Here is a 22,963-nt window from a genome sequence, read left to right as displayed (position 1 = left end):
TGTTAATGTTAACAAAAATGTTTTGGAAATGGGTCTGCCCACTCACTAATGATCTCTCTATTTGTGAAAAAATACACATGTTCAAATCTGTACGAGAAAACAAAAATGCATTTAGTTTGCAAAAATTGGAAATTATAAAATGGTGGCAAACAAAAAACCCAACTTAATAAAAACAAAGATGCCAAGGAAGGCAGCACTGGAGAGCGTGCTTGAATTTATAAACACAAGGGTCCACCAAGCCACCAATCCAGGCTGTGAGGCAAAAAGAAATTCCATCAGGGGCACCGTCTCATTTTTTGGACTTCTTCTTCCCAGCAGCCTTCCCTGCAGTCTTCCCTGCAGTCTTCTCTGCAGCCTTCCCTGTAGCCCGAGTCCTCGGGGGCTGGGTTCCTGGAGCCGATGTAGTGCCAGGAGCCAGAGCAGCCTCATGAAGAGGAGGAGCGTGAGCAGGAGCAGGAGGAGTGGCAAGGACAGGAGGAGCAATCCGCACAATGTCGGTGTCGTCATCGAGCTGCCCCAGGGATGCCATGCTTATGGCTTTGAAGATGAGGAGTTCGCAGCGCACACGCTGGCTCTGCTCCAGATTTTGGAGCTTGGCTGCAATGAGTGCTGCGAACCCCTCTACTTCACTGGGTGGCTCTCGGATGGCGGCAGTTGCTTCGCGAAGCAGGGCCTGGGTCTCCTCCTCCATTTGGCAAAGCCTCCTGACCCTTTTCGCGGGAGTGCAGAGTAGAGGGAACCGGGAGATGGTATCACGCCGGCGTGCCTCCTGGCTCCCACTGGGGCCTGCCACCTCCTGGCTCCCAGTGGGTTCTGCCACCTCCTGCCTTGCAGTTGGCCCTGGCTCCCTGTGGGGCCTGGCTCCCCCTGGCTCCCTGTGGGGCCTGGCTCTCCCTGGCTCCCTGTGGGGCCTGCCTCCTCCTGGCTCCCTGTGGGGCCTGCCTCCTCCTGGCTCCCTGTGGGGCCTGCCTCCTCCTGGCTCCCTGTGGGGCCTGCCTCCTCCTGGCTCCCTGTGGGGCCTGCCTCCCCCTGGCTCCCTGTGGGGCCTGCCTCCTCCTGGCTCCCTGTGGGGCCTGCCTCCTCCTGGCTTTGCTCTGCCTGTGTATAAAAAAAAGGGACATAGTTTATTTGTTGTTTTCATTAATCACACACATTTTTGAAATCATGACAGATGCAAATTGAATGCTAATATATATTACACACAGGGTTGCCATCCATAATTATGTGGCCCCTTACACAGCTTCAGACATGGTTCCCCTGGAGTTGTGGGGGTTGTTGCAGGCTGAAATAGGGAAGTAGGGGGCCTTTACCCATGAAAGAAAAGTAGTCTACCGGTATTTTGTGACAAATTGATTTGGGGCAAAAAGGGTGTTTGACATCCGGGACCCCTTCCAGGTGTATTGCGTGTACCCCCCTAATGGCGTACCAGAAAATTACACACAATCATTCCGACCCTTTCAATTTTCTATCTTGTCCCCATCCTGTTTTGCCACTACTGTCTATTGATATGATCAACATTTTTTGTACATTCCCTTTGAATTTATAACACTAGTAACATCAATTTGACATCATTATTATACTTTGATTATCCAAAATTGCTAGCCAAATGCAATAACTGGCTCCATGGGTCACAATCAGGGTCCTCCAGGAACTCTGGCTCTTCCTCCGAGCTTGCCTGCTCTTGCCTGCAGGGAAGACTGGAGGATTGGCTGCAGGGAAGATGGGAGCTACCTCTTGGGGGAAAGGTAGACAGGGATAGCCTGGCCTCAATGTGGTCGTCCAGGAACTGCAGCTGACTGTAGTACCACAGGGTAGGCTTGTAGATGGACTCAGCTGCAGCCCCAGACCTCATTGAGGCCAGGACTTGGACCCGTTGGGCCCTGTAGGTGCACCTGATGGAATTGATTTTTGCCTTCAGTGTCTGTTGTGGCGTGGGGGACCCTTGTTTTAACAAATTCAAGCATGCTCTTCCTTGCTTTAATCCTGGCATCTTTGTTTTTATTAACCGGTTAACGCCCGACGCATGTACATGTACGTCCACAGAATGGCACGTACAGGCATATGGGCATACATGTACGTCCCCGCCTTTCTGCTGGTCAGGGGTCCGGTCGGGACCCCCCCCCCGTGGTACATGATGCGGCGGTCGGTAACCCGCGGGGAGCGATCCGGGAAGACGGCGCGTTTATAGCCGCCCCATCACGATAGCTCCCCGGAGCTGAAGAACGGGGAGAGCCGTATGTAAACAGGGCTTCCCCGTGCTTCACTGTGGCGGCTGCATCAATCGAGTGATCCCTTTTATAGGGAGATTGATGACGTCAGTCCTACAGCCACACCCCCCATCAGTTGTAAACACACACTAGGTGACACATAACTCCTACAGCGCCCCCTGTGGTTAACTCCCAAACTGCAACTGTAATTTTCACAATAAAGAATGCAATTTAAATGCATTTTTTGCTGTGAAAATGACAATGGTCCCAAAAATGTGTCAAAATTGTCCGAAGTGTCCGCCATAATGTCACAGTCACGAAAAAAAATCGCTGATCGCCGCCATTAGTAGTAAAAAAATAAAAAAAAAGCAATAAAACTATCCCCTATTTTGTAAAGGCTATAAATTTTGCGCAAACCAATCGATAAACGATTATTGCGATTTTTTTTACCAAAAATAGGTAGAAGAATACGTATCGGCCTAAACTGAGGGAAAAAAAAATGTATATATGTTTTTGGAGGATATGTATTATAGCAAAAAGTAAAAAATATTGCATTTTTTTCAAAATTGTCGCTCTATTTTTGTTTATAGCCCAAAAAATAAAAACCGCAGAGGTGATCAAATACCACCAAAAGAAAGCTCTAGTTGTGGGGGGAAAAAAGGCGCGAATTTTGTTTGGGGGCCACGTCGCATGACCGCGCAATTGTCTGTTAAAGCTACGCAGTGCCGAATCGCAAAACCTGGCCTGGGCATTTAGCAACAAAATGGTCCGGGGCTTAAGTGGTTAATTGTTGTTTTCCTTCCATTTTTGTATAAACTCGGTCATAAAGTCAGCATCCTTGAAGGGATCCATTATTTCTGCAAATCAAAGATATAATCAAAAACCTAATGTCAGTCAAGCCACTACTACTAATAAGCTTTATCACCATCAGTGGCGGTTCGTCCATAGAGGGCGCTGGAGCGTCGCCCCCTCTGGCTCTCACCGCCACTGAGTCTAATAACATAGATTCATGCATTGCACGAATCTATGTTATTGTCGCCGCTGCCGCTGTTCTATTCAGATGGCCGGACATGAGGCGCCGACCATCTAAATAACGGCAGCTGGTTGGCTGTACGGAAGTGCCTATCAGAGCCAGCGGCCCTGATAGGCTTTCCGAGTACAGCCCTCGGGTCCCCGGAAGCTTATCCTCAGAAAGCAGGACAGTTACGAGGTTGCAATTCTTGCTAATTTTTTGCTGAGCAACTGGAGTAGATCGTAGGGAGCTGTGGGATACTCCAGGGCCCTGATCTCTCTAGCTGTAATGTGATACAAGACCATTTTATTACATCCAAATACTTATGTCATATCTTCAGAACCTTAAAATATAACTAAAGGCAAAACATTTTGTTTAATTATCGAAAGAGTGGAGACGGATTAGAACCCTTGTCCGTTTTTATTGATGTCTGGGTTCCCATTAAGGAGATTCACCCTCTCTATTTGTCCTGTTTACCATTATCATTGAAAGTAAAAAGAAAATCCCAAATTGGGCTGTCCAAAGAAAAGTAATAGGAGGGGAAATCTTCCAATGGGGACATTAGTTCTGGTGACCTGGGGGGTCTTCAAGAAATTATCTTAATTTGCAGGGATTTCCTCTCACTTCCTGTTTGGTTATAGGGTAGGAAGTGAAGGGAAATCTCTGCAATGGGACACAGATGAATGAATGAATGAATGAAAAACTTATAAAGCGCGGCGCATGCGAACTGAATCGCTTCTGGGCGATGGCAGATGGCAGATGGCACACAACTATTTGTTTTCCCCCTTGTTCATCTGAACTTGTAGAGTTCCCTTACACTGTAAGGGGAGACTCTGTAGACTCTGATGTAAGGGAGAACTCTTGGGACTCTAACATAAGGGATGCTCTGGGAACCCTGTTTTAAGGGGGAAAACTGGGAACTCTGATGTACAGAGAGGACTATATTGTAAGGGGGAACACTGTGGCCTCTGGTGTAAAGGGGAACTCTGATGTAAGGGGTGCTCTGAGAAACCTGAATTACCTTAGTGTACTCACTCAAGGCACCCCTTGGCAGTCAGCACCTCTCATCCAGATGAATCTGGAAGCCATAGTCCGGTCTGAATAACGTGTCCGGGTTTCAGGTAGTCTGAAACCTGAATGCACAATTCCGAACCCGAACTGTCTGAGTGAATCCCGGACAGGTGGCAACCCTATTCGGAGGACCAGTTACATGGAGAGATGGAAGGAGTGAGGAATAAGGTCATTATATGTACTTATTCCCCCCCCCCCCGGAGCAAAATGAGCACTTAACCTTCCCAGTGCAGAGAAGATGGGGATCATCCACTTCATAGGTAAATTTAACATAGGCCCAGAGAGGGGGGTCTCACAAACTTCTCTAAAAGTTTCTGCGTAATGTTCTGTCCCTTTGTTAATGTATACTGTGTTTCCCCCGAAAATAAGCCCGGGGTCTTATATTAATTTTGCCAACAAAAAAGACACAGTAGGGCTTATTTTCGGGGTAGGTCTTACCATGTAATGTGCGGTCTTCTCTCCCCCTCTCCCTCCCTGCCAGGAATCCCCAGTGGCCAGTGGAACTGAGTAAAAGGGGTTGTAAACTCCTAAAATGCACTGTATTAAAGTATTTTTAAATGTAAACTGTGCATGTTTCTGTAATCTATTTGTAATAAATACCTTCTTATAGCGCCTGAGAGCGCTTCCGTGACCCGTCTGATCTGTCTTCCCTGCTCTGAGCACTGCAGAGGGGGGGCGAGATCCCGTGCTGACAGCTGGGAGAAGAGGAGGGGGATCAGCTGAGCGCCGAGTCGTACTGTAACAAATGTATTTATCACACATATATTACAGAAACATACACAGTTTACATTATATAATACTGTAATACAGTGCATTTTAGGATTTTACAACCATTTTAAACTAGAGCTTATTTTCGGGGTAGGGCTTATATTGCAGTCCTCCCCAAAAATTACAGTAGGGCTTATTTACAGGGTAGGTCTTATTTTCGGGGAAAACCTGTAACTAAAGGCAGATTTTAGGCTTTGGAAAGTGAGGAAGCATTAGAACCCCTGTCAGGTTTTTATTGCTGCTTGTGCCCCCATTAGGGGGATTCACTCTCTCTATTTGTCATGTTTACTGTAATCACCGGGAGTAAGCCCTGGTTCACACTGGGTACGATTTGGAACGATTTGAGATGCGATTTGACATGTCAAATCGCATCTCAAATCGGCGGCAATTGTCGGCAATGGCACTGTCCTAATCAGTGCGACGCCGCATCTGCGATTTCAAAAAGTAGTTCCTGTACTACTTTTTGCGATTTCGGGCCGCGATTTACATTAAATTGCGTCCGAAATCGCGGCAAAATCGCGGTAAAATCGCGCATTTTACCGCGATTTTGAATTCGCAGCAGTGTGAACCTAGGCTGAAAGAGACCCCAAATTTTGGGTTGTCACAAGAAGAATAATAAAAGGGAAATAAAGCGCTCCTTCCCATTGAAATCAATGGGAAGCGCCTGCAAAGCGCCTTGTCAGCAGCGCTTTGTGGGCACTTTTAACCCTTTATTTGGCCACTAGCAGGGGTTAAAAGTTCCCCGCTAGTCCCCAAAAAACGCTGCTAGTTTTAGCGGCGCTTTACCAGAGTTTTATGGGAGCTGGCAGTGTGAAAGGGCTCCAAGTTCTATCCTAATGCCTAATAACAAGGTCAAAAAAGAAAACCGCAGACAAAGCGGAGCTGTGACAGATAAGCATTCTGTGAATAAAGCAATCTCCTGGACGGAAGAGTAATGTGTACAATCCATTAGTCTCCAACCCCCTAATGGTTACACAGAAACAGATTAGAAAGGACATAACAAAAGGTGTAAAAGAAGGTGTTAAAAAATTGTAATTTTTGCTACCAGGGATCCCATTCAGTCACTTCTATCCTTTATTTCATGACAAAAATACATACAAAAGCTACAGTATTACCCAAGTTGTCCAGCTCAGTTGGGTATCAATTACATTTCTTACACCTTTTAGACATCCTTTAGAGATCCTATGGTCAAGGTACACATGCTTTCCTGGAAAAGATTGGAGAATTGAAACCGCTCTATATAGCCAAATATATGGACAGTTCTCCAAATTATTATTGGGTTTCAAAAATCCACTTTACTTTCAAAGGTTGATTTGTGTTCAGATTCAAAATAACATCATGGGAATGAGGGACACCTACTAACAAACGCATGTAGGCATAGGACACGCCCCTGCCACACCCCCTTAAAGGAGAATTAACCCCCCCAAAAAAGGTTAATTAAATCCACAAGGACTTTTTTTTTTACCACTACTATTCCTTTATATTGGCATTTAAAATGTACCGTATTTTCCGGCGTATAAGACGACTTTTTGTCGGGGGTCGTCTTATACGCCGAGGACAGTCTCTATGACTCCGCCATGATTTAAAAGCTGTGCCTCCTCCTCAGACTGTTCCGTGATAGGCGGAACACGGATGCCTTCTCATCCTCGGACGAGAGGACATCTGTGATAGGCGGAACACTGAACACAAATTTGTGTTCCGCCTATCACGGAACAGTCTGAGGAGAAGGCACGGCTTTTGAATCATGGATGCCCGCAGCCTGGAAGACAGAATCTGCAAAAAAATAAGGTAGGGAGATCGTCTTGGCCAGCAGTAGGGAGATCGTCAGTGGGGGCAAGTGATGGCACAGTGGGGGCAAGTGATGGCACAGTGGGGGCATGTAATGTAATGGCACAGTGAGGCATGTAATGGCACAGTGAGATTTGAAAAAAACGGAAAATTTATTATCAGTACTTACCGTAATTTTCCTTTCCTGATGGACTCCATTGCAGCCTACGTGTGGGTTAACCCCGCCTCCTCTCCAATGCTATAGGACCCCCTACCCTATAAGTTTGAGCTCACCGGTAGAGACTGTGTTCCGTAACTAGCCTACTCTAGACCGATGGGGGGGAACTCCGGCTGCCATGGAGTCCATCAGGAAAGGAAAATTACGGTAAGTACTGATAATACATTTTCCGTTTTCCTGACAGACTCCATGGCAGCCTACGTGTGGGAAATAACTAGCCAATCCACACGGGTGGGTATGATGAACAGAAATACATTTGATTTGACCTGTCAACTCACAAGTTTTACAAACACAAGACCATAGAAGGTAACGGAGAAGGCTCACTACAGAAAGTGACAAAAGGTAATAATGGAGGCCCACAAGACCGTCCTACAGAAGACATCTGAAACCATAAGCTGGACTCTTGCTCATTAAACTGATATACGCCTAGTGGAATGTGCTCTCGCCGACTCCGGAGGAACCGGGTCCTCTGCTTTATAAGCTTGTTGGACAGACTGGACAATCCCGGCCACAATCATTCCACTCGAGGCTCAACTGCCAGCATGCAGGACGAACAACTAGACAGAGTGTCTGAGACGGAGGAAGTAGCTCACAAGCATACCCCCGAGATTTCATCTATGTCCAGAGGATGAATTCTAGTGGACTGGTAGGTCCAAAAGTTGAGGTAGGATGATTCACTGGCTCTTATGGGACCTTGAGGCAATCATAGATTTGAGTCGATCAAAGGAAAAAAGGCGTATGTCTTCTAGAAACCAATTGATCTGTCAGGGCTTCCATTCCGGAGGCCTAGCTGCACGATCCAGAGTGTAATACCTCTTAAGCTTAAAGTTGCCGGGAAAGACTAGAGAACAGGACCACTTCGGGAAGGACTTCCCAGGGGCAGAATTCGCTTGAATGACTGCACACGAAGAAATCACTTGTTGGTGACCAGCCGAATACGTGTCAGGAAGACCACTCGGGCGTTCTAGACTCCGGGATGTAAGCCGTTGACATGCAGGATAGGTTCTTCTTGACCTCCCTCCATGTGCTCCCAGATTCTTCATATAGGAGATCACCGTGGTGTTGATCACTCTTAATGATACTGACTCTCTCTTCCGGGGACTGGAGAAAGGCTGAAGGGGACACCAAGCTGCCTGAATCCCCAAGGTGTTCCAGCCCGGGTTGAGAAAACGTATACCTAGCTTGACTAAGGCAAGATCCGATCTGCAGAGGGCTCCCCAACCGGAGAATTAAATTGACCGTTGCCCCTTGGCATATGTAGCTGCAGGAAACATAATTGGCAAAGAAAAAAGGATGCAACGTCTGCAGGGACCACTTGACCATAGGGGTCTTGGAGACCATTGAGCCGAAAAGCTTTGGCACTGTGAGGCCCTTGGCCGTGAAGAGATTAGAGATAACAAAATTCTCTTCTGAGAAACCGGGATCTTCCCCACTGGGAGTGGGATGGTGCTTTCCACCATAGGAAAAAACGAAGCTGGGCTCCAGAGTACACTAGGTGCTGGATTGGTCCTAGGTGGCCTTTTACCCTGACCTATGAACCATCCAAAAGCTGGCCAAGGTGGAGACTACCTTCTCCCTGTGAACCAGCAGCTACCCTTTGTCCTGCGTCAGCAACAGGAGGTCGAAGTAGTGACACAATGTACCCCTCTCGTTCTGATGAGGGCCATTATGGCCAGAGGAATTCTTGAGAAGACTTGGGTGAGGTTGTCGGCTCAACAGGAAGGGAGACGAACTGTAGATGTTGTTGTCCAACTTGGAACTGGAGGTATTTGAGAAACTCCTTCGTCACTGGAACGTGGAGATAAGTATTTAAGTAGATTGAGAATAGCCGGTGATCTGGCTGTACAGGTAGTCGACAGAGTCTTCCTTTGACTCTCAGATTTTATGCACTGTTTAGGTAAGTCAGGACTGACACTAGTCGCCACAAACCTTTTTCTCCAGGTACAAGAAGGGGGAAATATACCCCCTGGGGACCTCAGTCATGTACCACTGCTCCCTGCGACTTCAGTGCAACCATGAGTGGGGAGTATGCCAGGGACTCCACTTCTGTCTTGCAGGGGTATACTCTGAATATTTTGTTTGATTAAGAAGTTTTCCTGTCCACCATACTTCTCCCCGATGATATCCTTAACTCCTGTGAGAAGCAAAAAGGAGATAAAGAGTTTTCTTCCCCCTGATGCTTAAAGAACCCCTTTGCTTAGCCGGGGGATGGAATGGTCTTGACTAGTGCCAGAAAGACATCAAATCCTCTGAAACCTTTCATCAACTTCCAACTCTCTGTCTGAAGAATCCAGAGAAGCAGCGTAGGGCTGGAAGGATCAAAATCCTTTAGGCCGCATTCTAGCCAAGGAGCCATGTAGAAGGATAGACTGGCTCTGTGTGTGGGATGTATCCCATTATTTAAGGGATTTCTCTCCCACATGTTTCACCAGAGACTCAATATTTTATTGGACCCGTCTCCTTTTCCCTCAACTGCCTGGGCATAACCTTGGTCACATAAATACTTGCCTTCCGGGACTCATGTCCCAAATCTCCAGCAGACTCTGCAATCAGCGCGGCTGTCATGGCAGTGAGTGTGGTGAATCGGAGGAGGAATGCTACGTCTCCTCCTGGATGCAGGAGGAATGCTACGTCTCCTCCTGGATGCAGGAGGAATGCTACGTCTCCTCCTGGATGCAGGAGGAATGCTACGTCTCCTCCTGGATGCAGGAGGAATGCTACGTCTCCTCCTGGATGCAGGAGGAATGCTACGTCTCCTCCTGGATGCAGGAGGAATGCTACGTCTCCTTCCAGTTGCAGGAGGAATGCTACGTCTCCTAGTTGCAGGAGGAATGCTACATCTCCTAGTTGCAGGAGGAATGCTACGTCTCCTAGTTGCAGGAGGAATGCTACGTCTCCTAGTTGCAGGAGGAATGCTACGTCTCCTAGTTGCAGGAGGAATGCTACGTCTCCTAGTTGCAGGAGGAATGCTACGTCTCCTAGTTGCAGGAGGAATGCTACGTCTCCTAGTTGCAGGAGGAATAATGTGACTTCTAGTTGCAGGAGGAATGCTGCGCCTCCTAGTTGCAGGAGGAATGTGACTTCTCCTAGTTGCAGGAGGAATGCGACTTCTCCTAGTTGCAGGAGGAATGCGACTTCTCCTAGTTGCAGGAGGAATGCGACTTCTCCTAGTTGCAGGAGGAATGCAACGTCTCCTCTAGTTGGAGGAGGAATGCAACATCTCCTGTAGTTGCAGGAGGAATACGCCGTCTCCATTTGCAGGTGGAATGCGACGTCTCCAGCTGCAGGAGGAATGCGACTTCTCCAGCTGCAGGGGGAATGCGACTTCTCCAGCTGCAGGGGGAATGCGACTTCTCCTCCAGCTGCAGGAGGAATGCGACTTCTCCTCCAGCTGCAGGAGGAATGCGACTTCTCCTCCAGCTGCAGGAGGAATGCGACTTCTCCTCCAGCTGCAGGAGGAATGCGACTTCTCTTCTGCCTAGACGGCGAATCTCGTCTAGATCTAGACAATAAATGGAGAAAGTTGTGGTCTGGCAAGGTCTCGGACATCCTGGACCATAAATTGCTGGTCCGATCTTTTGAAAGAGCTGCAAAAGAAAGATTGGGGGGGGGGGGACACCAAACGCAATCTCAAACCCTTGAGAATGCAAACTCAGCCCCCTCCCCGTGCCTGCACATACCCAGTGCGCAAGGGCTGGCTGCAAAAAGGCAGTGACCTGTCCATAACCTCAATCTGCGGATGACCCGTAAATGCTACCCAGACCAGGGAAGCCAACCAGAAGAAAAAACATCTATTTATTATTATTTTTTGTTTTTATAATATCAAAAATATACATATACACTAATAACATACTTTTTTTTTTTTTTTTTTTTTTTAACATATACTGCATCCTGGTGCAGACTCAGCTTGGGGGAAGCCACCGCTCACTGTCTGAGGAAAATTCCCGAACTGACAGGAGGCAGACCTTCGAATCCCCGGCCTGGTGACGTCACCGCCCCCCTCCACCTCGCGCCTGCGTCGTGAAGGCAGCCTTACTGCGCCTGCGCGGTCGCCGGACCACCCGCCACTGCGTGAACGCGAGAGCCAGGCCTCACTATCACAGAGGCCCCGCACATGCGCAGAGCGGCGGCAGCGCCCGCGACCTGGAAGTACCGTGGCACCCTGGAACGCAAAAGCGTTCCATGCGCCGTGAGGGGACACACAGAAGTACCGAAGAGTACCAGGAAATAAAGGGAGACAAACAAACAAATAGACACAGAGGCAACTGCCATGGAGGAAGTGAAAAAGGTTCAGACCTTGCCAGCCGTTGATGCGTCCATCTTCAGGCATACCGTGGCAACCTCCATTCCATCACTGGGGTATATATTTTTGGAAGTGCGGTTGTCCACCTTTTTCCTTTCAAGCTTTGTTTCCATGCATTGCCTGCACCCAGGCTTCTGAGAGGACACTGATTTCTTAGTGCACTCAGCTGGAGCGGCAGTTCCCTTCTTCTCTATGGAGTATATACTGCCAAGGAAATACACAGGCCCACTCGTAGCTCAGCCCTGAGCTGTACCGCATGGATGATATGCCAAAAAAATGGGAAATATTCCGAACGGACGCCAGCAGGAACAAACGTGATGTAGGTCCATGAGGAGGACAAAAAAGGAACACAGTCTCTACCGGTGAGCTCAAACTTATAGGGTAGGGGGTCCTATAGCATTGGAGAGGAGGCGGGGTTAACCCACACGTAGGCTGCCATGGAGTCTGTCAGGAAAGCCTGTTTCTGTCAGCGGTTGTTCCTGTCAGTGGTTGTTTCGGCTACCCCTCAGCTTCCAGAAAGACTAGTAGGAAGGGGGTAGTCTTATACGGCGAGTATATCCCAAAACCAACATTTTTCCTGGAAAATTAGGGGGTCGTCTTATACGCCGGCAAATACGGTACAAATGCAGCAATTTAGAATTCAGATGGGAAACACTTTTTAAAATAAAATGAAAGAGTGCATTTTATATACATCTATATAAATCAGACCAAAAATGAGCCACAAATGAGGGGGGATGAGGGACAGAGGGACATTGCTCCAAATCAGGGACAGTCCCTCAAAATCAGGGACAGTTGGGAGCTATGTCATCCATCCTTTTCAGATGGTCTTTGTGCACAAGTGCCGATTGCTGGGATTGTAGGAGTTATCGATCGTTCAATGTATGTTTCTTTAACACTTTTCTCAATGGGGACTCAAATCTCTTTATTTGCTGGTGGAACAGATAGGGCGGCAGCCATCTTTGGCATACAGTCAGTACAATATCAAACTGGAGCAATTTCAGGGCCCATTCACGCCAGAACGCAGTGCCGGAAAAACACGTTCTGTGTGTGTTGTCTTTGGGTTCTGCTGCGGGGGCCAATACATTGTTAATGGTACCCCCTTTGCAGAGACCAGATCATTTGGTAACCCAGTATTACTTTTTGTGTAATCCGATACAAAAACAGCCTATTTACGTGAATGGGCTGAAAATCGCACTGCAGTGTAATTTGCGTTCCTTTGCGATTCTGAAGTGAACTGGCAGTTAAAGCAGAGTTCCGCCCACATAATTCTTTTGTATTTTTCCGGCATCTCCTCTGCTTGTATGTTTAATATACATTACATTTCAATTTTTTTTTTATTTATTGTTTTTTTTTTAAGTTTTTTTTTTATTTACTTACCTTATTTTTCGTCTGCCTAAGCGATTCCATATTGATTGTGGGCATGTGTAGCCCACCAGGACTCTCTTCCGGGATAAGGTGCATGCTGGCTCTCTTTACCACGATCGCAGGTGGCCTGCGGCGATCGCGCCCGCCGGGCCACTCGCATTGGGTCCCCTGCCTTGCAGCCTGCGTGCCTCCAGCTGCTCTTACAGGGAACAACGTACCTATGCGTTGTTTTGCGCAGCCTTGCCATTCTGCTGAAGTATATATCGGCGTGAGCCGGTCGGCAAGTGGTTAATATCGATTGGACATTGGAAAAACATTTTCTTGGGCCCTCCCAAATCCACTTATTAAAGTGGAGGTTCACCCAAAATATACATTTTTAACATTAGATTTAGGCTAATTAAGGGGAGCAGAAACGGGTATTTTTTTTTAAATCAATGCCGTACTTACCGTTGTAGAGATCGATGTTCTCCCGTCGCTTCCGGGTATGGGCTGCGGGACTGGGCGTTCCTATTTGATTGACAGGCTTCCGACGGTCGCATCCAGCGCGTCACGAGTTTCCGAAAGTAGCCGAACGTCGGTGCGCAGGCGCAGTATAGAGCCGCACCAACGTTCGGCTTCTTGCGGCACCTGGTGACGCGCTGTATGCGACCGTCGGAAGCCTCTCGGAAGACTGTCAATCAAATAGGAATGCCCAGTCCCGAAGACCCATACCCGGAAGCGGCAGGAGAACATTGATCTCTTAAACGTACGGCATTGATTTAAAAAAAAATACCAGCTTCTGCTCCCCTTAATTAGCCTCAATCTAATGTTAAAAAAAAAAAAAAATTCGGGTGAATTCCCGCTTTAACCATTTGAAAGCAGTGGAGGCTGCATTGGGCCCCACAATGATGGCTGGGCCTGGGGCAGCTGCCCCTTTTGTTCGGCGTCAATGACGTTCCTGGCATGGATCACTTTAAAATGACCATTTCTTTGTCCATACAGGTCACAGTAAGAGTGCCATTTAATTTAAAGGGGTTGTAAACCTTCGTGTTTTTTCACTTTTATGCATCCTATGCATTAAGGTTAAAAAAAACACCTTGCAGTGTCCAGCCCTTCAACCCCACCCACCCCCGTTTTACTTACCTGAGCCCTGAATTTCCATGGGCGCGATACCGGGTCGCTCTCTTCGCGGCTTCTCGGTTCTTCATTGGGTAGATTGATAGCAGCGCAGCCACTGGCTCCCGCTGCTGTCAATCAAATCCAATGATGCGGGTGCCTAGGAGCTAGGGTGACCACATTTCCAAACTACCATTCAGGGACATCCTCCTGTTCCAAAAATCAGCTTGTGCTGTAACGAATCACAGCACAGTGATTGGACACAAGAGGCGGGATTTATGATTTCTCCAATCACAAGCAGGGGCGGGAATTGTGCTCCTCCAGGCCTTCCCGGACAGGACAAGTACTGTCAGTAAGTAAACCGGTGATGTGGCGGCCTTTTTTGAGGGGGCATCAGATTGGCTCGGGGGGTGGCTGTGTCAGTTTCATTCCGGGACACTGTATTGCCCTGGAATAAATGTGCCCGGGACAGACCTGCAAAATGCGGGACTGTCCCGGGCAATCCGGGAAACGTGGTCACCCTACTAGGAGCGGGGCAGAGTCATACACTCGGCGGCAATGGATGGAGCCGAGAGAGCCACCATGGGACCCCAGAACAGGAGGATCGGGGCCACTCTGTGCAAAACGAACTGCACAGTGAAAGCAAGTATGACATGTTTGTAATTTTTTTTTTAAACAGGAACAATTACAACCACTTTGACCACTTCCCACACGCCAATGTACGTCAACAACATGGCACGGGCAGGCATATTGGCGTACAGGTACGTCCCTATAAATTTGCCACCCAGCGGGTGCATGCGCACCCAACGCGTGCACCTGCCGCATGCCTCGCGAGTGCGGCCGCGTGTCCCGGGAACTCGATGTTACCGGGAGGCCCGCGATTGCGGTCGGCAAGGGCAGAACAGGGGGATGCCTTTGTAAACAAGACATTCCCCTATTCTGCCTAGTAGCCTGATGGCTGTTCCCCGTGATTGGGAACGGTCATCAGTGATGTGTCACGTGTAGCCACGCCCCCTAACAGTAAGACTCACTTCCTAGTACTGACTTAACACCTGCAGCGCCACCTAGTGATTAACCCCTTCACTGCCAGTGGCATTTTTTTCAGTAATCAGTGCATTTTTCTAGCACTGATCGCTGTAAAAATGACAATGGTCCCAAAATGGTGTCAAAAGTGTCCGATGTGTCCGCCATAAAGTCGCAGTCACGATAAAAATCGCTGATCGCCACCATAACTAGTAAAAAAAAAAAATTATAATAAAAATGCCATAAAACAGTCCCCTATTTTGTAGACGCAAGGGCCCAGATTCACAAAAGAGATACGACGGCGCATCTCCAGCTACGGCGTCGTATCTCTGCCTTGCGCCGTCGTATCTATGCGACTGATTCATAGAATCAGTTACGCATAGATATTCAGTAGATCCGACAGGCGTAAGTCTCTTATGCCGTCGGATCTTAACTGCAATTTTTTTTTTGCCCGCTAGGTGGCGCTTCCGATTTCCCCGTCGAGTATGCAAATTAGCTAGATACGCAAATTCCCGAACGTACGCGCGGCCGACGCAGTAAAGTTACGACGTTTACGTTGGGCTTTTCCCGGCGTAAAGTTGCCCCTGGGTCTATGAGGCGCAGTCAATGTTAAGTATGGCCGTCGTTCCCACGTCGAAAATTTATAAAATTACGTCGTTTGCGTAAGTCGTCCGTAAATGGTGCTGGACGTAATTTCCGTCCACGTCAAAACCAATGACGTCCTTGCAACGTCATTTAGAGCAATGCACGCTGGGATATTTTAGGGACGGCGCATGCACAGTTCGTTCGGCGCGGGGACGCGCATCATTTAAATGATACACGCCCCCTACCCGCCGAATTTGAATTCCGCCGGGTGATTTACGTTACGCTGCTGCAACTTTACACGCAAGTGCTTTGTGAATAAATCACTTGCCTGTAAAACTTGCGGCGGCGTAACGTAAATGAGATACGTTACGCCGGCACAGAGATACGCCGATCTCTGTGAATCTGGGCCTATAACTTTTGCGCAAACCAATCAATAAACGCTTATTGCGATTTTTTTTTTTTTTTTTTTTGTAACAAAATATGTAGAAGAATACGTATTGGCCTAAACTGTGGGGAAAAAAATTATATTTTTTGGGGGATATTTTATTATAGCAAAAAGTAAAAATATATATATTTTTTTTTCAAAATTGTCGCTCTTTTTTTGTTTATAGCGCAAAAAATAAAATCTGCAAAGGTGATCAAGTACCTCCAAAAGAAATCTCTATTTGTGGGGAAAAAAGGGCGCCAATTTTGTTTGGGAGCCAGGTCGCACCACCGCGCAATTGTCAGTTAAATCGTCGCAGTGCCGAATCGCAAAAAGTGGCCACCAAAATGGTCCGGGGCTGAAGCGGTTAAACCAACATGTCAGAGCATACATCGGGCTATGGACTCTCGGTCAGATGGGAGAGGAGTGGGTTACGTGCTCCCCCATATCTAGAAGTGCACAGCATTTCTCTTCTCTCTCAGTAACTGGGCGGAGCAGTGAGGGAACACAGGAAAGGCCAGTAGATCTTGCTAAAGAGAGACAAGTGATCTTTTAACTTTCCCCTGCAATTGATCTTTAAATCTCTGAGATTATTTTGATGCAAAAGTTTCCATTAATTTGTCCATTTCAGGATTTGCCTCTAGATTGACTGTTATATACACAGTAAAACCTTGGTTTGAGAGTAACTTGGTTTGAGAGCGTTTCTCAAGACAAGCAACATGTTTTAATACATTTTGTCTTGATATACAAGCGATGTCCTGATATACGAGTAGTGTCATGTCACAACTGAGTATAAAAGAGAAGAGAGGCGCCTCTGAGTGTAGCAATATGGTTACATTTAAAGCGGTTCTCCACCCTAAAGTGGAGTCCCGCTGATCGGAACCCTCCCCCCCTCCGATGTCACATTTGACACCTTTCAGGGGGGAGGGGGGTGCAGATACCTGTCTAAAGAAAGGTATTTGCACCCACTTCCGGCCACACGCTACGGGCAAAAGACGGGTTTTTCGGACTTCCCGTCTGTCGCCCGATGTGTGCTGGGAACACTCGGCTCCCAGCACACAGCGTGTGAGCCAATCGGCGGGCGCATCGCGACTCGCGCATGCGCCGTAGGGAACCGGGCAGTGAAGCCGCAGCGATTCACTTCCTGGTTCCCTCAGCGTGGATGGCAGCAGAGAGACGAGCGATCGCTCGTGCTCTGCTGCGATCAGCGCTGGACTCCAGGACAGGTAAGTGTCCTTATATTAAAAGTCAGCAGCTGCAGTATTTGTAGCTGCTGGCTTTTAATATTTTTTCCCCATGGCACATCCGCTTTAATGAAGGTACAACATTTAGCTACTTATTGCTACACTTAGAGGCTCTTCTCTTTTATATTCTGTAAAAAAAATGCTTTGATATACAAGTGCTTTGGATTACAAGCATGTTTCTGGAATGAATTATGCTCACAAAGCAAGGTTTTCCTGTATATATTTTCATCCATTTTTACATCAATTTCCATGATGGCTCAAGTAAGGAACGTCTTTAGTATTCCCCCGATCATTAATTACAGAATTCTTTATGCAGACCTAACAGGGGCCCAAACTACGAACAGCTGAGATGATCCTAGGACTAGAAAGATTTATGTTAAAGCATTTTGTAACCCAAAAATGGAACTTCCACTTTAACCGCTTCAATACCAAGCACTTTCGCCCCTTCCTGCCCAGGACAGTTTCCAGCTTTTAGCGCTGTCGCAATTTGAATGATAATTGCGCGGTCATGCTTTTGTTTGTTTGTTAGTTTTGCGCTATAAACAAAAGGCCGGCAATTTTTAAAATTTTTTTTTTTTTTTCACTTTCTGCTATATTAAATACCCAACAAAAATATATATAAAAAAAACAAATGTATTCATCATTTTAGGCCAATATGTATCCTTCTACATATTTTTGGTAGAAAAAAAATAGCAATAGGCTTACATTGGTTGGTTTGCACAAAAGTTATCACGTCTACAAACTATGGGATAGATTTAGGGACTTATATTAATTTTTTATTGTTTTTACTAGTAATGGCGGTGATCTGCGATTTTTAGCGGGACTGCGACATTGCAGCAGACAAATCTGACCCTAAATGATACTTTTTGGGGACCAGTGACATTATGACATTGATCAGTGCTATAAAAATTCACTGATCAATGTATAAATGACACTGGCAGGGAAGGGGTTAACACTAGGGGGCGAAGGGGTTAACACTAGATCCCCGTTCTGCCTCTGTGTACAGCGATCGCGGGCGGACATCCACCGGATGCCCGCAATCTCACATGCACGGACCCACGTACAGGAGACCTGCCGCAGTGTAAATGCGGCAGCTGGTTGGCAAGTGGGTTAAGCAAGAGCGACAGCAGAGGCTATGGCAGTGGTTGTACCATCTGCACCTATAGGGCTTTGTATTACCTGCAGTTGTCCCCCAGTACAAACAAATGGCCTCTGCCTCCACCTACAACAAGGCCCAGGCCTAGGGCAGCACTTTGCAGGGGGGCAGCACGGAAAGAGTCCCCGCCGGCTTGCGCTACACTGTTAGTGTAACGCAAGCTGCTTCTAATTTTGACTGTCCTATCATCCTGGACCACAAACCTTCCTCACTGTAGTATATGTTTTCTGCTGCACCATTGGCATGGTTATATCTTCTTAGTCCTCTCCATAAAATTATCAGAAATTTGTGCTTAAAGTAACTATAGGCAACCCTTTTTTTTTTTTTTTTCATTTTGGATAGAGTAAGGGAGGGTTAGAGCCCCTGTCAGTTTATTTATTTTTTCACCATCCCTGTCCCATTGCAGAGATTTCCCTTCACTTCCTGCCCCATAGCCAAACAGGAAGTGAGAGGAAATCTATGCAAATTAAGGGAATCCAATACCCTAAGAACTAGTGTCCCCACTCGAAAATTGCAGGGTGGGTCTTAAACAGAAAGGGGTGTGGCCTTGACAGGAAGGGGTGGGTCATATTTAAATTAGGGGTTGCACGAGTTTAGTCAGGCCTAGGGCAGCACAAACCTTAAAGCGGAAGTAAACCCATCGATCTAAGAGCCGGTTCACACTGGGGCGATCCGACTTCCAGCGCGACTTCCAGAGGCGATTCCGACACGACTTGAATGTGAACCACAGGGCGATCTGAGGCGATCTGGGGCGATTTATAAATCGCCTCCAGGACAGGGAATGTCAGAAATGGCCAATCAGAGCTACTAAGCTCTTCTGACATTATTCTTCTTCCCTGTTCCCTGTTTTCCTGTGTCTAAAATGCTCTCTGTGCGTTACAATAGATCAGGGATCTATTGTTGTTCTCATGTGAACTTGTGTTCCGATCAGGGATCTATTGTTGTTGGGGGATCTGTTGTTCCTGCCAGGGATCTAGTGTTGTCAAGGATCTATTGTTGTTCTCGTGTGAACTTGTGTTCCGATCAGGGATCTAGTGTTGTCAAGGATCTATTGTTGTTCTCATGTGAACTTGTGTTCCGATCAGGGATCTATTGTTGTTGAGGGATCTGTTGTTCCTGCCAGGGATCTAGTGTTGTCAAGGATCTATTGTTGTTCTCATGTGAACTTGTGTTCCGATCAGGGATCTATTGTTGTTGAGGGATCTGTTGTTCCTGCCAGGGATCTAGTGTTGTCAAGGATCTATTGTTGTTCTCATGTGAACTTGTGTTCCGATCAGGGATCTATTGTTGTTGAGGGATCTGTTGTTCCTGCCAGGGATCTAGTGTTGTCAAGGATCTATTGTTGTTCTCGTGTGAACTTGTGTTCCGATCAGGGATCTAGTGTTGTCAAGGATCTATTGTTGTTCTCATGTGAACTTGTGTTCCGATCAGGGATCTATTGTTGTTGAGGGATCTGTTGTTCCTGCCAGGGATCTAGTGTTGTCAAGGATCTATTGTTGTTCTCATGTGAACTTGTGTTCCGAGCAGGGATCTATTGTTGTTGAGGGATCTGTTGTTCCTGCCAGGGATCTAGTTTTGTCAAGGATCTATTGTTGTTCTCATGTGAACTTGTGTTCCTTTCAGGGATCTATTGTTGTTGGGGGATCTGTTGTTCCTGCCAGGGATCTAGTTTTGTCAAAGATCTATTGTTGTTCTCATGTGAATTTGTGTTCCGATCAGGGATCTAGTGTTGTCAAGGATCTATTGTTGTTCTCATGTGAACTTGTGTTCCGATCAGGGATCTATTGTTGTTGAGGGATCTGTTGTTCCTGCCAGGGATCTAGTGTTGTCAAGGATCTATTGTTGTTCTCGTGTGAACTTGTGTTCCGATCAGGGATCTAGTGTTGTCAAGGATCTATTGTTGTTCTCATGTGAACTAGTGTTCCGATCAGGGATCTATTGTTGTTGGGGGATCTGTTGTTCCTGCCAGGGATCTAGTTTTGTCAAGGATCTATTGTTGTTCTCATGTGAACTTGTGTTCCTTTCAGGGATCTATTGTTGTTGGGGGATCTTTTGTTCATGCTATTGAGCTAATGTTGTCAATGATCTATTGTTGTTCTCATGTGAACTAGTGTTCCGATCAGGGATCTGTTGTTCCTGCCAGGGATCTAGTGTTGTCAAGGATCTATTGTTGTTCTCATGTGAACTTGTGTTTCGATCAGGGATCTATTGTTGTTGGGGGATCTGTTGTTCCTGCCAGGGATCTAGTTTTGTCAAGGATCTATTGTTGTTCTCATGTGAACTTGTGTTCCGATCAGGGATCTATTGTTGTTGAGGGATCTGTTGTTCCTGCCAGGGATCTAGTTTTGTCAAAGATCTATTGTTGTTCTCATGTGAATTTGTGTTCCGATCAGGGATCTATTGTTGTTGAGGGATCTGTTGTTCCTGCCAGGGATCTAGTTTTGTCAAGGATCTATTGTTGTTCTCATGTGAACTTGTGTTCCGATCAGGGATCTATTGTTGTTGAGGGATCTGTTGTTCCTGCCAGGGATCTAGTTTTGTCAAGGATCTATTGTTGTTCTCATGTGAACTTGTGTTCCCATCAGGGATCTATTGTTGTTGGGGGATCTGTTGTTCCTGCCAGGGATCTAGTGTTGTCAAGGATCTATTGTTGTTCTCATGTGAACTTGTGTTCCGATCAGGGATCTATTGTTGTTGGGGGATCTGTTGTTCCTGCCAGGGATCTAGTTATGTCAAGGATCTATTGTTCTCATGTGAACTTGTGTTCCTTTCAGGCATCTATTGTTGTTGGGGGATCTGTTGTTCCTGCCAGGGATCTAGTTTTGTCAAGGATCTATTGTTGTTCTCATGTGAACTTGTGTTCCGATCAGGGATCTATTGTTGTTGGGGGATCTTTTGTTCATGCTATTGAGCTAATGTTGTCAATGATCTATTGTTGTTCTCATGTGAACTTGTTTTCCGATCAGGGATCTATTGTTTTTGGGGGACCTAATTGTTCCTGCCAGGGATCTAGTGTTGTCAAGGATCTATTGTTGTTATCATGTGAACTAGTGTTCCGATCAGGGATCTATTGTTGTTCTTGTCATTTGAAGTAGTGTTCCTGTTAGGGATCTACTTTTTTGGGGAATCTATGGTTCCTGTCTGCATCTACTATTGCCAGCATGGGATATACTGTTCCTGCCAGGGGATCTATTGATGCCGGTGTGCTCTATTGTTGCTGTCTTCAAGAGGGAGTTCATGCCGCCATTCTCTGTGCAAACAAGTGGCATGTATGGAACTACAACCAGCATGCCTAGGCAAGGAAAATAGACATATAATAAAAAGGTTAAACTTACTTTTGGCAGTGCGGTCGGTCTCAGACAATATTCCCCAATCCTCAAAGGTCAGGCGAGAAATGTCCAGCCAGGCATTGTCCCTCTTCATTTGGTCCTTGTAAAAGGGGTCCCTCTTGTTGTAGAGGCATGGTCTCTCTTTTACCAGCCTTATAAGGGACTCCTTATCCACGGCCTCTTTCCTAACTCTGGCAGCCATGGTGCAAACAGAGACAACGTACTAAGAAAGTGAAAGTAATCCGTGCCAAGAAGGTGGGGGCTGCCTGGGGACAGGGGAGTACCTGGTGGCTTCTGGGTAAATTCCTCTCTGCTTCTGGCAAAATCGCCTCACTATGAACAGGGATCAGACTTGAAAGCTACTTCCATTGAAATCAATGGGTAGGAATCGCCTACAAGTCGGATTGAAGTCGTACAGGAACTTCTTTTGAAGTCGGATCGCCTTGAGTCGTGTGTATTAACACCGCTCCCATTCACTTGCATTGTTTTTCTTGACAGCACGACTTGGGACGACTTGAGGCGATTTCAAGTCGGATCACAAATCGCCCCAGTGTGAACCGGCTCTAACAGTTTCAAAAAGAAGTTACATTTCCGGCATTGCTAACTGTCACATTGGTTGTGCTCTCAACCAAACTGTCAAACCATCCAATGGCTGGTGTCATAACTGATCACATGTGCAGCATCGTGGCAGTTAAAGATTAAACATAGGCCAAGATGGCAGCTTCCTTGCCTGAAAATGATAGGTGGGTTTACTTACACTTTAAATATACTACTGGGCTTACCTGTACCAAAAAGTGTGTTGTAAGCAGGGCCGATCTGCCCTATAGGCTCACTATGCATTCCGCTTAGGGCCCCACAGAGCTGCGGAGGGGCCCCCAAATTACAAGAGGCCTGGTGAGCAGTAATTTTTGGCCCCTCACCCCGCTTCTCAACTTGCTGGCTGCATGGGGGAAGAGGTAAGAAGTCAGCACCCACCGCTTCTCACTTTAATGTAAGATGTCATTTCCGACAGCAGAACACCCCCTCCCCCCGCTTCTCAACTTTAACCTTTAACCACTTCCCGACCGCCGCATGTATATATACGTTCACAGAATGGCACGTACAGGCAAATGGGCGTACAGGTACGTCCTTGCCTTTCCGCGGGTCGGGGGTCCGATCGGGACCCCCCCGCTACATACGGCGGTCGGATTCCCACAGGGAGCGATCCGGGACGACAGCGCGGCTATTCGTTTATAGCTGCTCCGTCGCAATCGCTCCCCGGAGCTGAAGAACGGGGAGAGCCGTATGTAAACACGGCTTCCCCGTGCTTCACTGTGGCGGCGCATCGATCGAGTGATCCCTTTTATAGGGAGACTCGATCGATGACGTCAGTCCTA

General features: G+C 47.1%; 1 long non-coding RNA gene across 1 annotated transcript in view; it reads right to left on the bottom strand.

Annotated features, from left to right (window-relative positions):
- Positions 1 to 1,059: 1,059 nt before the first annotated feature.
- LOC120927978 overlaps positions 1,060 to 22,963 on the bottom strand; it is a 24,502-nt gene continuing 2,598 nt past the window's right edge. Inside the window, exons 2-3 of the long non-coding RNA XR_005747157.1 lie at positions 4,891 to 5,026; positions 1,060 to 1,098 (exon numbers count right to left, since the gene is read on the bottom strand). This is a non-coding gene — a long non-coding RNA (uncharacterized LOC120927978). The remainder of the gene's footprint in view (positions 1,099 to 4,890; positions 5,027 to 22,963) is intronic.

The sequence above is a fragment of the Rana temporaria genome, chromosome 2 (assembly GCF_905171775.1).
Source record: "Rana temporaria chromosome 2, aRanTem1.1, whole genome shotgun sequence".
Classification (NCBI taxonomy): Eukaryota; Metazoa; Chordata; class Amphibia; order Anura; family Ranidae; genus Rana; species Rana temporaria.
The sequence above is the reverse complement of the archived record's forward strand: the minus strand, read 5'-3'. Positions and strand labels throughout refer to the sequence as shown.